Raw genomic sequence first — 14104 nt, 5'->3', positions numbered from 1 at the left:
TGTGATTACAAGGGATTACCTCCAAGATCAAAAGCAGCACTGCATGGAGACCACTATCACATGAGCCAACTGCACAAAAAATTGCTGCTGCTCAATATCTGCACCACGAGTGTCTAAACTAAATCAAGAAAATTAACACTTAAATTGTTTAATAGGAAGCATTTGTGCATGTATGTATTTAGATTAAGTTGTGTCATTATTTTTACCCAAACCATTTTCACAGTATTTGGTTGGAGATCCTAGAACTTGAAAGACAAGAAATGCCTGATTTGTTTTTAGTAGTTGTCTATAACCTGAATAAATTCAAAAGCTACAAATATACCATATTACTAAAAATGATTTCCAGTTCCAAAAATAAAAACCACTGAATTGTCTGAATTGTCTTCATAATATAATTTTTCAATTTTGCTATGATAAGAAGTGTGGATTAAAAATGCAATCAGCTAATATATTCTACATAGTTATCACTACTCAATGAGGGAAAATGTCTAGATGTTAAATAAAGAACAACAAACTAGAAAATAATTTGCAAGGTGTACAAGTAATTCCACATCATAAAAGACTGTTGTTCATGTCTTGACTATAAACAACAAAAAGCAGAGAAAGTAAAATCTAGGTGTAAATATTTTATAGAAATTGTATCCTCAATTCAAATAGCAATAGAGTGCTCTCATCGCAATTACTCTAAATTACTGGAGGCCAAAAAATACATTTATCTTCTGAAAACTAAAGTATAAAGTTTTAAGTACATACTTTATAACCATTATTTGGACTGAATTCCTAAAATATTCAGGTTTACCATAACTTAACTGTCATCATGGACATGTGTGTGTTTTGTGGTTGGCAATCTTTTTAACTTCCTAAAGACAGTCACTGATTTCATCTTGCCTTACCTGCCATGAAGAATGTGAAGCTGCCTAACCTGTAGGGAACATACACAGTTGATTTGATACAAAACTACCATCAAATCAACAGGTAAAGTCACATTATGACAACTTCTTAACTTCAAAAAACTTATCATTACTGTAAATGTCCATAACTCTTCAATATTAAAAGTATAATCAACTCTTTTACATTATTTGTACTGTAAACAACTTCAAATTCTTTGCCAGATTCAATTGACTTTTCTGTTTCTCACTAATAACAATTAGTTGGAAACCCACTAAGAGCCATGGATTATACTCACTGCTCTGTACAAACATTACTCTATTCCCCACGATACACCTACATGTAGGGCTTCCAGGCGGGAATTCCCATCCATTCTCAGGAAATTTTTTTGCTTTCCCGTTCCCAAGTCCCGAGAAAAGTTGGTCGGGAAATAGGGAAAATTGACTCCTTGAATCCAGTAATACCCACAATGGGAAATAAACGTACTACTCACAATGTATCTCTTAGACACTTTTCCTATTTATCGCTAGGGAATTCCCGCCTATTCTTGGGAATTTTTTTCACTTTTCCGTTCCCAAATCCCGAGAAAAGTTGGTCAGGAAATTGGAAAATCGGCTCCTTGAATCCAGGTAATTGGTAGTATCAGCCGTCACTTTGCGGAAACAATTCATCGTGGAGAACAGAAAACAGTTTGTATCTCGGGATTGGGAATGGTAAAGCCAACAATATTCCTGAGAATTCCCACCTGGAAACCCTACCTACAAAGTAGTCTTATCCTTATTGTACAGGTGAGAAAACTAAGTATCAGAAAGGTTAAGTCACATGACCAAGACTGAATTACTGAATGGTGGAGCCAGATTCTAATTCAGATCCATCTAACCAACTTTAGGATCGGTTTGCTCTTACACCATTCTAGATTCCCTTTTATGCTAACCTTGTTCATGAGTTTAAAAAAGAAAATAATCTCCCACTACTTCTTTTTCCAGAAAGTTGTATTTGGGACTGGGAGGTGAGAATGAAGTAATTTCCAGGAGTTACTTTTGCAAATACCAAGACACAAGTTTATCCAAATTCTTCTAGGCTTGACTTGAAATATTTCACATATTACTATTAAAAATTACATCATTGACAGAGCAAGACTTTAAAGGCATGCATTAATCACCACAAAAGTTTTCCTACAACAGTGAAGATTCTAAATAGAGCACAGATCCAAAAGTTGGAGTAATATATCAGTAATATTACAAAACAGTATCTGTTTACTAAGTATAAACACAATTTTTTAAGAAAAAAACTGTATGAAGCTCAGAATTGCTTATATTAGAATCCTTCATTCTGAACACTAGAACCAATCAGAAAATATATCTAACTATATGCTTTATTCACAATCAGAGGATAATATTTTACAATTCTGTATGAAAATGTCATTTCACCCTTATTCCGAAGTGTCTTTTCACTGGGTAGAGAATACTAGGCTGGCCATTTTTTCCAGCCACATTGATATTATAAACCCACTGTTTTCTGACTTCCATTTCCACTGCTGAGCAGTCAGCTATCAGTGTAACAGCCACAGCTACTTTAAAGGTAATCTGTCTTTTGTTCTCTTTCAACTTTTATTAATAAAATGTTGTCTTTGTTGCTGGTGCTCTCTCCATGCTACTATGATGTGTCTAGATGTATATTTCCTTTTAGCTATTCTGCTTGTAATTATCTATTTCTTAAAATGCATGGACTGGTGTTTTTCATCAGTTCTGAAACATTTTCGGCTATCACCTCTTCAAACACTGTCTCCTTTCCTATTATTTCTCCCTTCTACAATTAGAAAATCGATGAAATACTGTCAGGCCTTCTTATTCCATGGTCTATGTATCTTAATCTTTCTTTTTCCCCTTTTCCTTGTCTTTCTGAGCTACATTCTGGATAATTTCTTCTCTCCTATGTCTGGTTCATGAATTCCCTTTAGCTAAAGTATTTAATCTACCGTTAACCATACCCACTGAGTTTTTTTTTCCATTATAATTACTGTATTGTTTGTTTCTAGAAGTCTTATTTGGGTCTTTTTTGAAATCTGTGCAGTTTCCTATTCTCTGCAGATATTTTCCATCTTTTTTTAAACATAATAAACACTTCTTTGATAATCTTTATCTGATAATTCCAAAATCTGAAGTTTTTGGGGGTCTACTATCTATTGTTTCTACTGCTTCTTACTCATGGTGCCTTGTTACCTCGCCTGTTGGTTATATTTTACTGTGAACTAGTTCTTTGGAAAATCATTTGTGGGAATTCCCTAGGACCTAAGACAAAAATGTATTCTACCAGAGAGGACATTTATTTGCTTCTGCCAGTCACCTAAAACCATTTTAAATTCCTAACTTGAGGTTTTTCTGGACCAAGTGACACTGAATTTGAGCTGCAAATCAAGAAGGAAAGCCTTCTTAGGAAAAGATATTTTTTCAGGACCCAGGCAACTATTTTCGGAACCTCCTGTGAGCAAGAGAATGGGAAGGGTTGTAATCTTGGTTTACTCATATTCTATGGACATTGCTCTTCGGAATACCAATTTCTTAAGAAAGAAACTTCCTATTAGACTCCCGTCTTGGGCCTATCTGAGCTTTGATTTTTATACCCTGTGCCTTTTGAGGCTTTCAAAACCAAAGGAAAAGTTCTCCAAAATGTGGCAAATGTCTTCAAAGGAAAAGCAGTTTTAATATTCTCCTTACTTCTCTGAATTACTGCTTCCATATAGATTTTGGCCTGGTAATTTCTTACAGTCATATTAGCACTTACGGAAAAAAAAAAAAAAATTAGCATTTCTCATTCCTTTCAGGGTACTACTTTGTCCATATAACCTAGCTGACCATATTACCCTGTTTTCAATTTTAAAAGTGTTCATAACTTTATATTTCAATCACTAAAAATTTCATTTTGTGGGAAAGTCTAACACTGACAGCAAGGAACAATTTGTCTTTATTCAGCGTAATTCACTGAGATTGTCTAGGATAGAATTTTTCCAAATCCCAAAATAGATCAATTCTATTATAAGACTATTAAGAGATGGACAAGATTCTGAAATTAATTCCCCAAAAAGCAATCTGTATAACTCTATGGAATTTATTGGTTTACTGATTTTTTCCCCACCAATATGTATATGTACAAAATCTATAATTGAAACTGCTAGACGATTGGCCAGAGTGCTAAAAAAGAAAAAGACAAGGGAGAACTGAGTTCAATAGTGTTTCTGCCAAGAAACAAAATCGTAAAGAGCTACATAAAAATTTAATAATTCATAATTTAAAAAATATAAAAACAAATTAAAAGACAAAATAGGGAACACTGACTAGGCAACGAATTAAAATCTACAATATACAAAGAAGGCTTGAAAATCAATAGGAAAAAAATTCCTCCAAAATTGGACAAAGGACTTAAACAGGGATTAAAGAAATAATAAAAGCAATGTCAATTTCTGCCAATAGGTTAACCAAAAACAATGATTTAAGTAGCAAGGTTATGGGCAAATATAATTTATACCCTGCACTAAAAGCTGGAGTATAAATTAATATCATCTTTCTATCATGTAGTTTGGCAATAAGTATCAAAATCTAAATTATACATACCTTTGATACAATAATGCCACCTCTAGAAATAAAGAGTAATAACATCAGTGCATGAGGATTTATGAAAGATAAAATTTTAAAATAGAACACAAAACTGATTAAAATTAGAAGTTACATGCATAATTAAAACTTAAAAATTAAGAAACTACAAATAACAGAGAAGTTATTATTTAAGAAGGGTGGGAATAAAAATTACTTTTTAAAATTTCACTGTATGTTCTACTTTGATTTTTTTTTTAACTAATGACGTTATGATCATGATTCTTAGGAGATTGAAAATGTAGACAAGAATTAACTCATCCAACAAATTTTGTAGTTTAATTTTTGTTTGTTTTTATGTCTATGTAGTGGATTAAACATAGTCACAAATTCTTTGTCACTTTCTCCAACAGGAGATGAAGTTTAATTCTCCTCCCATTGAATCTGGGCTGATTCTGTCTGTCCAACCAATAGAATACAGCAGAGCAGTTCCAAGCACAGCCTTTCAGAAGACTGGCTGCTTCACTTCCCACCTCTTACAATGCTTGTTCTGGGGACACTCCCTTTCAGAACCTACCAGTCACGCCCAGGCCACAGGGAGAGGCCTCATTTAGGTGCTCTGATCAACAGCCCTGGTTGAGCTCCCAGGCAGCAGCCAGCATCAACTGCCAGTCTTGTGAGTTAATCATCCTGGAAGTGGAAACTGTAACCTGCAGTGAGCTGACACCAATTGAAACAGAGATAAACTACCCCCGCCAAGTGCTATACAAATTATAAAACCATGAGTAAATAAATACTACTGTTGTCTTAAACTACTACGTTTTGGAGTGGTTTACCACATAGCAGTTAATAAATGCTCTTATTTACTGCTCTATTTTCAGTACCTGAAACGGACCATGTACTTTTAATAGACATAGTGCCAGGACTATGAGTAAAGTTGGTGTACATGGCTTTGGTGCTCCCCGAAGAGTCAAAAGTGGGACACAGACTATTAGGTAAAAAGACAATTATAATACTTAGTTAATGCTATGGAGTAGCACAGGGTATCTGACCAAATAGTAAGGGTGTAACACAGACTTAGTGGTATAAGGAGGCTTCCTAGAGCTATGCCATTTAAGCTAAGACTTCACAAGAGTCAGTAAGATCAAGAAATAGAATACTTCAGGCTTGAAGCAAGCAGAATCATAAACAGTCCCAAAAACTAAAGATTTCAGTACTTTATAATGAAATGAAGAGTATGGGGAAGCAGAAGGAAGAGATAAGACCAAGAAATAGGTAACGGAGAGTATTGAACCTATAGAGTAATTAAGAGATCCAGGTGACAGCTGGAAAAAAACACATGGCTACAGGGACATCATCAGAAAATCTTACAGAAACATAGGCAAGAGATGGTAAATCTGGTAGCTCAAGATATACTATACCAGGGTAGAAGTAGTGTGTGTGTGTGGGGGGGGGGGGGGTTGGGGGGAAGGACAGTGGATTTAAGAGGTAGAATCCACAGAGCTTAATGCCTTGAAGTGAAAATTTGGGAAAGGGGGTAAAATGTGCCTGCCAGATTTCTGGCTTGAACAGCTAGAGAGTTGGTAGTGCCATCCACTGAGATAATGAACTTGGGAGGGGGAATAGGTTTTGGAAGAGAAGATGGTACGTTCAGTTAGTTGCAGACATACTGAATTTGAGTTTTCTGTGGGCCATGCAAAAGGGGAGTTATCCAGTAGGCAATCAGATACACAGGTCTAAAGCTCAGGAAGAAATCAGGGTTGGAGATCTAAGATAACAGACTCTTCAGAAGTTTTTTCTGTCTTTATAACAGTAAGTATGGAGCCACTAAAAATTATGTTAGAGTAACGTTAGTAATATAAAATGAAAAACAAACACAAGCACCAAAATAGCATGAATCCACTTTTAGTTAAAAAAAAGTGTATCTACACATACATGTTTATCTGTGTATATCCACAATACACATACACATACAACACAGGATAAAGAAATTAAAATTACCCCTAAATTAGTTAACAGAAATAAAGGTTAGAAAAGGGAGGCAATTTACCCCAAGCCTCCCTACACCACAAACATCTTACCTATCAAAATGAACATTTTTACCACAAGACTCTTGGATTTCAAGAAGCCTAGTTTAATGAATTCAGTAGACAAAGATGGAAAAGTGCGACCAACTGCCAACTCCTATCAACTCTATCATCCCCCACCCGCCTGCAAACCCCACCAGGGATCCAGGACAATCAATCCACTGTCTCATCCCAGGATAGCAAGATATGTAAAGTTAGTAACTCCTCTTGGATTCCTCAAAAGTAGCTACTGGAACAACCCCAAAAGTACCTGTTCTGGGAAACTCTAAATGGGTTGATTCTGTTCCCTACAGGTTATCAGCAAGCAGCATGCATGCCTCTGCAGCCAGGGCCAGTGACTTGGGCTCAGTCTTCTTGCACTGTTGTTATCACCCCAACTCCATCAGAAGGAGGGTACATCTCCCCCAAAGTAGTTATATCAGAATTGGGGGCTTACTTCTCACTAATCTAATTATTTTAAAGAGTCACTATTTAAAAGTAGAGACGTAATTACTTTGATTCAACCTTTTTATCTTAGGGACAAAATATCTAGTAACACTAGGGGATAAAACATTCCAGCTAACCAGCATTTGTGACTGAGTTTTCAAAACTAGTACTTGCAATACAAATGTGAATTTTGTTCAGCCTCTCTCAAGGCAAGATAACCCTGAAGAAAACTTTAAGAAATTTACAATAGTGTGGGTAATTATTTTTGATCATTTATTTTTATGAAATTTCCATAGCAGGCATCACTTTTTGTAATAGAAGAAAAAAACTTTTTCTCACATGGCAGGCTAAATTATCAAACTGTAACAATTCAACTCAAGATATGCACCCACAGCAACATATTTTTAGACAGATAGACCAAAACTAGTCTGTCATAAATTAAACTAAGTCAAATCAATTTTGAAAAGTAAATCATTCTCCTAAACAGACTTAATGACCTATAAAAAGATAAAGGTAAGCACTCTTTTCAACACCAACATATGAAAATCTGCAATTGTCTATAACACCTATTTCAAATCTCTTAAATCTATTGTTTCAGAAAAATAATCCAGTAACCACCTTTCCTTGGCAACTGAGTTAAGAAAAATAATAAATCTGAAATTATTAAATATTTTCATGGTGTCAACCAGATATGCCAGGCAGTGCAGAACCATGACTAAACGATGTCATCTGTAGATGTTTTTCAGACAAAATGATGGACATTTAAGAGCACCTACTGTATGTCAATTTCTATAGTAGGTGCTAAGGATACAAACACAGAGATCCCATACTCTCTGTCTAGTCAAAAAGACATGTACTATGATGAATATACCTCTAGTGTGTGTGTATTTACAGACCCCTATCCTTTATTGCCAACTCCACAAATACAAAAAACTCTAAAAACTGAAAATTCTTCTCTAAGTTGTCAACAAAACATGGCCTAACATGAGGCTTTTTATAGTCTTCTTAGTGTGAATATGTATAATTTCACTGGGAAAATTAACGTGTATGATTATGGGGTGACTGCTCCTATCCACAGGAGGTTTCATAATATGCAGCATATACATCACATTAATTTTCTAAATCCCAAAAACTTTTTACTTCTGAGACACATATGCCACCATGGGTTTCAGAAAAGGGGCTAGGGCAGGTCCGGAGAAAGCAAAGATGGATTATTTTAAGGAGCAAACGAGTCAGTTGAGGAAGGTGTAACTTATATAGTCAGAGAAGCCTTCAGAAAAAAGGTTATCTTATTCTAGGATTCACAACACTACACCTGAAATTGATCCTTTCACACCACCACCAAAACATCTTTTATTATTTCTACAGCCTTGCTTCCTTCTTTTGAAAAATCTGAGCTGCCAAACCATACTTATTAATATTTAATTCTCCAAAGAGATAAGAGCATTTCTATAACAATTTTTTATTTTCATCCAAACTGTTTTCTTAGCACATACAGCCATATACCAAATAAATGTACAATTTCTATTAAGTTCATTCAAATATAGTCAGTCTTGATCATGTGGATAATCATTAACCACATTGCAGATTATCTACAGTCAAACATTATATCTAACACTTACATGGAAGTAATAACTAGGTGCCAGACACTACCTAAATCATTATATATATATATATATATATATATAATGTTATACATGTTAAGCACATTTTATGTCTATATATGTCTATATGTGAGTATATATGTATGTATGAAGTGGGACCAAGAAATATGGTGAATGTTTAAATTAAAAATGTATTACAGTAAAAGACACATTGCCATTAATCCCCCTCAAAATACAACCCCTCATTTTGAACACACTTATCCCATGGTTCTTGCCACTTTCTGAAGCAGTTCTGGAAGTCCTCTTCTTTCATATCTTTAGTTGTGCTATCGTGCTGCCTCAATGTCCTGAATCGTTTCAAAACATTTACCTTTCATGTTCATTTTGACTTTGGGGAAGAGCCAGAAGTCGCATGGTGCCAGATCCGGTGAATAATATGGATGAGGACACACCATGTTTTTATTTGACAGAAATTGCTGTACCAGAAGCGATATGTGACACGGAGCCTTTCCATTGTGATCAAAACATATGGTGAATGTTGCTGCTGAGTGCCATCCAACCGAAAGGCAGGGATCTTCAATATGGGAAGCTGCACGTCAAACCTTAGTAACTGTATGTGACAAGTTTCAACTTGTTCAGTGCAGTCAGTCAGGTGTGAGCTACGGTTGAGAGAAGGTAATGTTTTAAAGTGTGCCATAAATCATCCTCCATTATGACAATGTTCCATGTCACACATTGCTTCTGGTATACAGCAATTTCTGTCAAATACAAACATTACGATGTGTCCTCATCCACCTTAGTCACTGGATCTGGCACCATTGAACTTTTGGCTCTTCCCCAAAGTCAAAATGATTCAGGAAATCGAGGCAGCCATGACAGCACAACTAAAGACACTCACAAAAGAGGACTTCCAGAACTGTTTCAAAAAGTGGCACGAACAATGGGATAAGTGTGTTTGAAGCAAACAGGAATATTCTGAGGGTGATTAATGGCAATGTGTCTTTTACAATAATTTTTTTTTTTTAATTTAAACATTCACCACTCATACACTCATATACTGTGTTTCCCTGAAAATAAGACCTTGCCAGACCATCAGCTCTAATGCATCTTTTGGAGCAAAAATTAACGTAAGACCAGGTATAATATTATAATATACGTGTGTGTGTGTGTGTGTGTGTGTGTATATATACATACATATATATGTATATATATATATATACACACACACACACATATACATACATTCTCATTTAATTCTCAAAACAGCTTGGTAAAGTAGTTACTATTATTATCCTCATTTTAAAAATAGAAAAGTGAGGCACTATGAGGCTAAGTAACTGGCCAGCATGGCATCTTAACAGACATCACAATAACAGAGTATGAGCTTTGAGAAAATATTTACAAAGGGATCTGTTGTTCTATTGACTTCCTTCCCAAACTCACTATTATCCCAGGTAATAGAGAATTAATGCTACTGGAATCAGCGCCACAGGCCCTCCTCACCCCAATACTCTCCCTCCCCCACCTCCTTCCACTGCCACAACTAACCCCTGCCACAACTTCTCATTTCTCAAGTTCTAGTACACACACTGTGTATTACTGCCATTCTAATGATCTGTCCATATTAAGAGAAATGTCTCAGGTCAGGTGTACAATCACCATTCCTCAGCCTGGTGCAGATATGGTACAAAGTTTTCTGTGGTCTGAGACAAAAACGGGGTGGGGGACAGATGATATATTAACATTTTTAAAAAGCACAAATTGTTCAACTTAAAGTATCATCCTTTATTCTGAGATTGTCCTTGTTACTTTTTCAGTGTTAAAATAGGATAATAACCAATGCTTAGTTTATTATCTTCACTGACCAAAAAAAAGTCAGTATCCCAGTCAATTTCCCCCAAAATCCTAAATGCTGGGATAACAAATAGCGAATAAATCTACCAAGTATGCATGAGGAAGTGGAAGACAGGCAAGAAATAAAGGACTGAAAATTTGCAGGGTAAAACAGAAGCAGATAGTACTTTTACATTTAACAGTGACATACAAACTTACAAAGACACTGGTCCAGCAAACAAGAGCAAACAAAATAAAGCTTTGCAAATTTCAGTAACTTACTTTGCAGAGATTACAAGCACTGAGGCAGTTCTTCATTTTAAAGTGAGATAAAATAGGGGAAATGAAAGGTTGACAAATTTGAATTTTAAAATGAAAGTCAAGCTCATAATTCTCAACAATACTAAGAAAGGGGATTTAAAACAGTATCACTAATTTATCTTCTAAAAAGGCAGCATAGTGAAGATTTGTTAAAAGCATGGACTGTAGAGTCAGCCACCCAAAATCCCAGCTTGGTGTTAGCTGTGTAAACCTGAGAATGTGACTTTTACCCTCTGTCTGTTTCAGTTTCCTTAAAGGTTGTTGCAAGGATTAAATGAGTTAAGATTGGTAAAGTACTTAAAACAGTGCCTGGCACTTAGTAACTACTTCAAAAGTATTCCCTTAAGTATTCCCTTAAGCCACCTCTACTAGACCCATAAATATTATCTAATAACATGAAGAAACAATGGGAAAGTACTAACGACTATAAAAATTAAAAGTAGATAATGTTATACTTCCATAAAGTTGTTTTAAAGTAAAACCATTTTCCTTAATGTACATCAAGTATATGAGGTGTGTGATACTTTTAGACTTTTCAATTTACATTTTTTAAAACATGCATTAGAAAAAAATCTGAATCCAGTCAGGATACCCTGGGACCCAGACTTGGTCTGCTCACTCCGCATAAGCCATCCCAGTTCATCCTGCCATTTGCCCCTTCCCTTAAGCCACCTCTACTAGACCCAGGTGAATTATTAAAAGGCACTTGTTCACTGACAACATCATCTTGGCTAAGGCCAAGTTATCTACATCCTTGCTACTCAAGGATGGTTCCTTGTTCAGCAGTACCCAGAAGCTTATAGGTGCAGAATATCAAGCTGCATCACAGATCTACCGAATCAGGATTTGCATTTTTAAACAAGAGCCTTAAGGGATTCTTAGGCACAGTAAAGTTTGAGAAGCACTGCTCTCTACATGACTCCAGCGCAGATAGTTGTAAAAATTTTAAATGCTCAGTATTACATATGAATTTAGAGATACCAAGATGTGGAATCAGAAAAGCTCATTAAGAAAAATAAACAACATATAATTGAATTTCTTTATCACTGATATCAATGAAAAATGTTCAAAGATTTCAACAATGCCTACATTTAATGCTTCCTGCTTTGAGTCACTATTTTGTATAACAGCACAACACTAATAATATATAGTTTTATTGAGGCTGTATTTTGTTGTACAAAGAGTACAAAAGAATGACTGGATCTAGAAACTTGCAATCCGGCCCAAAGGTGTGCAACCTGCATGTTACAATTTCAAGACTTAGTCCAATTCAAGGTTGACAAATGACTCTTCCCAGAAAGTCATTCTGAAAAAAAAATTAAAGAATGTAAACTTTAAGCATAGATCATATTCCTGAACTAAAACTGTTAATAACTGTTTAATGGAAAAAAACTCTTTAAGTCACTTGCAGAACCGAACAGTTTGAGAGGTCTGTGTTCATTTTTCCAGGAAAAGAGGAGGGAGGGAGGTAATCGACTTTCACCCTCTGCAAAGTTTTTCTCGTATCCCGAAAGGGCTCAACTTGCATGTTCTTACAGGTGAATAAACTTAAGTCGTACTAAAACAAAGTCACGTTTCTTTTCTCAAGGGTGAAAGGCTTCTCTCTTCTAAAGGGTGCATTTTAAAATATTTGGGATTCCGGGTCGGTTTCGCTTCCGGCCTGGGAAGGAAGCGTGCTGCCCAAGGCTGAAATGAACAGGGAAATTTACCAAGTAGGAAGTTGAGCCCTAGTCCAGCCACCAGGCTCTGTCTGCCCTCTTGCTGCAGGTGGCCTTGCATCCTAGACCCCACCATCCCGAGTGAGGGAAGGCAGGCAGGCTAGGATAAGCAGCCTCCTCGCCCTGCCCGCCCTGGAGCTGGGGGAGCCTCCCCTCGCGCCACCCAACCCCCACGCCGATCCGGGAAGCGCACAAACCGGGGGCGGTGCGACTACCCGTCCGCAGCAGCAGCACCCGCACCCTCAGGCCTTCCCGTGAGGCGGCGGCAGCTGCAGCAGCGACAGGAGGGGAGGCGGGACTCGTCCTGAGAAGCTGATCGGGAGGCCGGGGCGGGAGCCACTACATTTGGGGGCTGCACTGGAGGAAGGCGAAGGCGCTCCGAGTGCTCGGCTTTTTTATGATCATCATCATCATCATCATTATTTTTTTACCTGTGGCGCAGAAGGGCTCCCCAGCTCCTACTCCCTGAATCCTCCTCCTCCCCTCTCTTTCTCTCTCTCTCTCTCCCTCTGTCTCTGCCCGGCGCTCGTGGAACCCGCCGGGCCGACCAGAAAGAGAACAGGGCGGGAGGGGAGGCGGCGGCGGTGACCAGCGACCACGTGACCACGCTCGCGCCGTAACGGCGGCCGCCTCCTGCTGCGCGCCCTCCCTGCGCTCCACCTCTAATAACCCCGCGGCTCGCGGGTCCGGAACGCTCGTGCGCAGGCGCCCGCCTGGGCCTAGAGACTGCGCGGGCGCGCGACGTGCTGGCTCCTGGGTCCAAGTCTCTGGGGCCCAGTAGGCACGACGTGGGGAGTGAACCACTCGCTCAGCCCTCCTCTGCTGAGAAGTCTGGCTGACAAAGCGCAGGCGGCTTTTTTCCCCCTCCCTCTAGCTTACCACCCCTTCCAGCTACCCCTCCACCGCATCCCTGGTCCAGTGCTCACCTGGAAGCTGGGAACCTGCCACTGGGACTTAGACACTCACTCACACTCACCATCACCTTCCCTGGGTAAGACAGGGAAATGTCAGCCCCTGAGACCCTCCAGAGAGGTTGGCCCTCCAGTCTAAAAATGAACATTTCTTAGTTTTATGCAAATGGTCTTCCATTAGACAGTTTTCTATAGCTGAGTAGACTCCTGTTCATGCTTCAAGACCCAGCTAATCTGTCACTTCCTCTGTTTTGGAGGAGTATTAACATTTTGTGCGGACCTACTTTAGTATAACCCATGTAGAAATAATATACAACAATTATTTTTACAAACATACTAGGCTCAGATTTTATCTTTTCCACATGACCTAGGATGATATTTGTCTTTAGCATTATGGTGTCTCAGTAATAAGTCTGCTGACTATCAGAATGCAGACAAGACTGAACCCTGTGTCTTGTTGCCCTCTACCTCTGCTTAATCATGATTTAAGATTCTCTTTAACGCAAGCACAGGTGGAATGCTAGTGATTCTCTCCCCAATATGAAAGACTTTGAGTGGTAATGCTCATTAGACTAGTAAAGGCTTTGCCTAGTAAAAAAGTTTTATAGTCTCTTATCAGCCTGTCTTCATCAAGAGCTCCAAAGGAAATTGATAAACTGTTGAGTACAGAAAAAAGAAACCAAGCCAGAGAAACATCAAATTTCCAAAGATTATCTAGCTTCAAAT

General features: G+C 37.8%; 1 protein-coding gene across 2 annotated transcripts in view; it reads right to left on the bottom strand.

The window, feature by feature from the left end:
- The window catches only part of TBC1D5 (TBC1 domain family member 5), a 490620-nt gene extending 477520 nt beyond the window's left edge, over nt 1-13100 (bottom strand). Inside the window, exon 1 of one of the 2 annotated variants that reach the window (XM_019726007.3) lies at nt 12899-13100. The gene's annotated coding sequence lies outside the window, so the exon portion shown is untranslated. The remainder of the gene's footprint in view (nt 1-12898) is intronic. The other variant, XM_074312797.2, reaches the window with a different exon arrangement.
- Between the last annotated feature and the right edge of the window lie 1004 nt (nt 13101-14104).

This window comes from Rhinolophus sinicus, chromosome 5 (genome assembly GCF_057876585.1).
Source record: "Rhinolophus sinicus isolate RSI-liver-muscle chromosome 5, RSI-T2T, whole genome shotgun sequence".
Taxonomy (NCBI): domain Eukaryota; kingdom Metazoa; phylum Chordata; class Mammalia; order Chiroptera; family Rhinolophidae; genus Rhinolophus; species Rhinolophus sinicus.
This window is presented reverse-complemented; position numbering and strand designations above follow the sequence as displayed.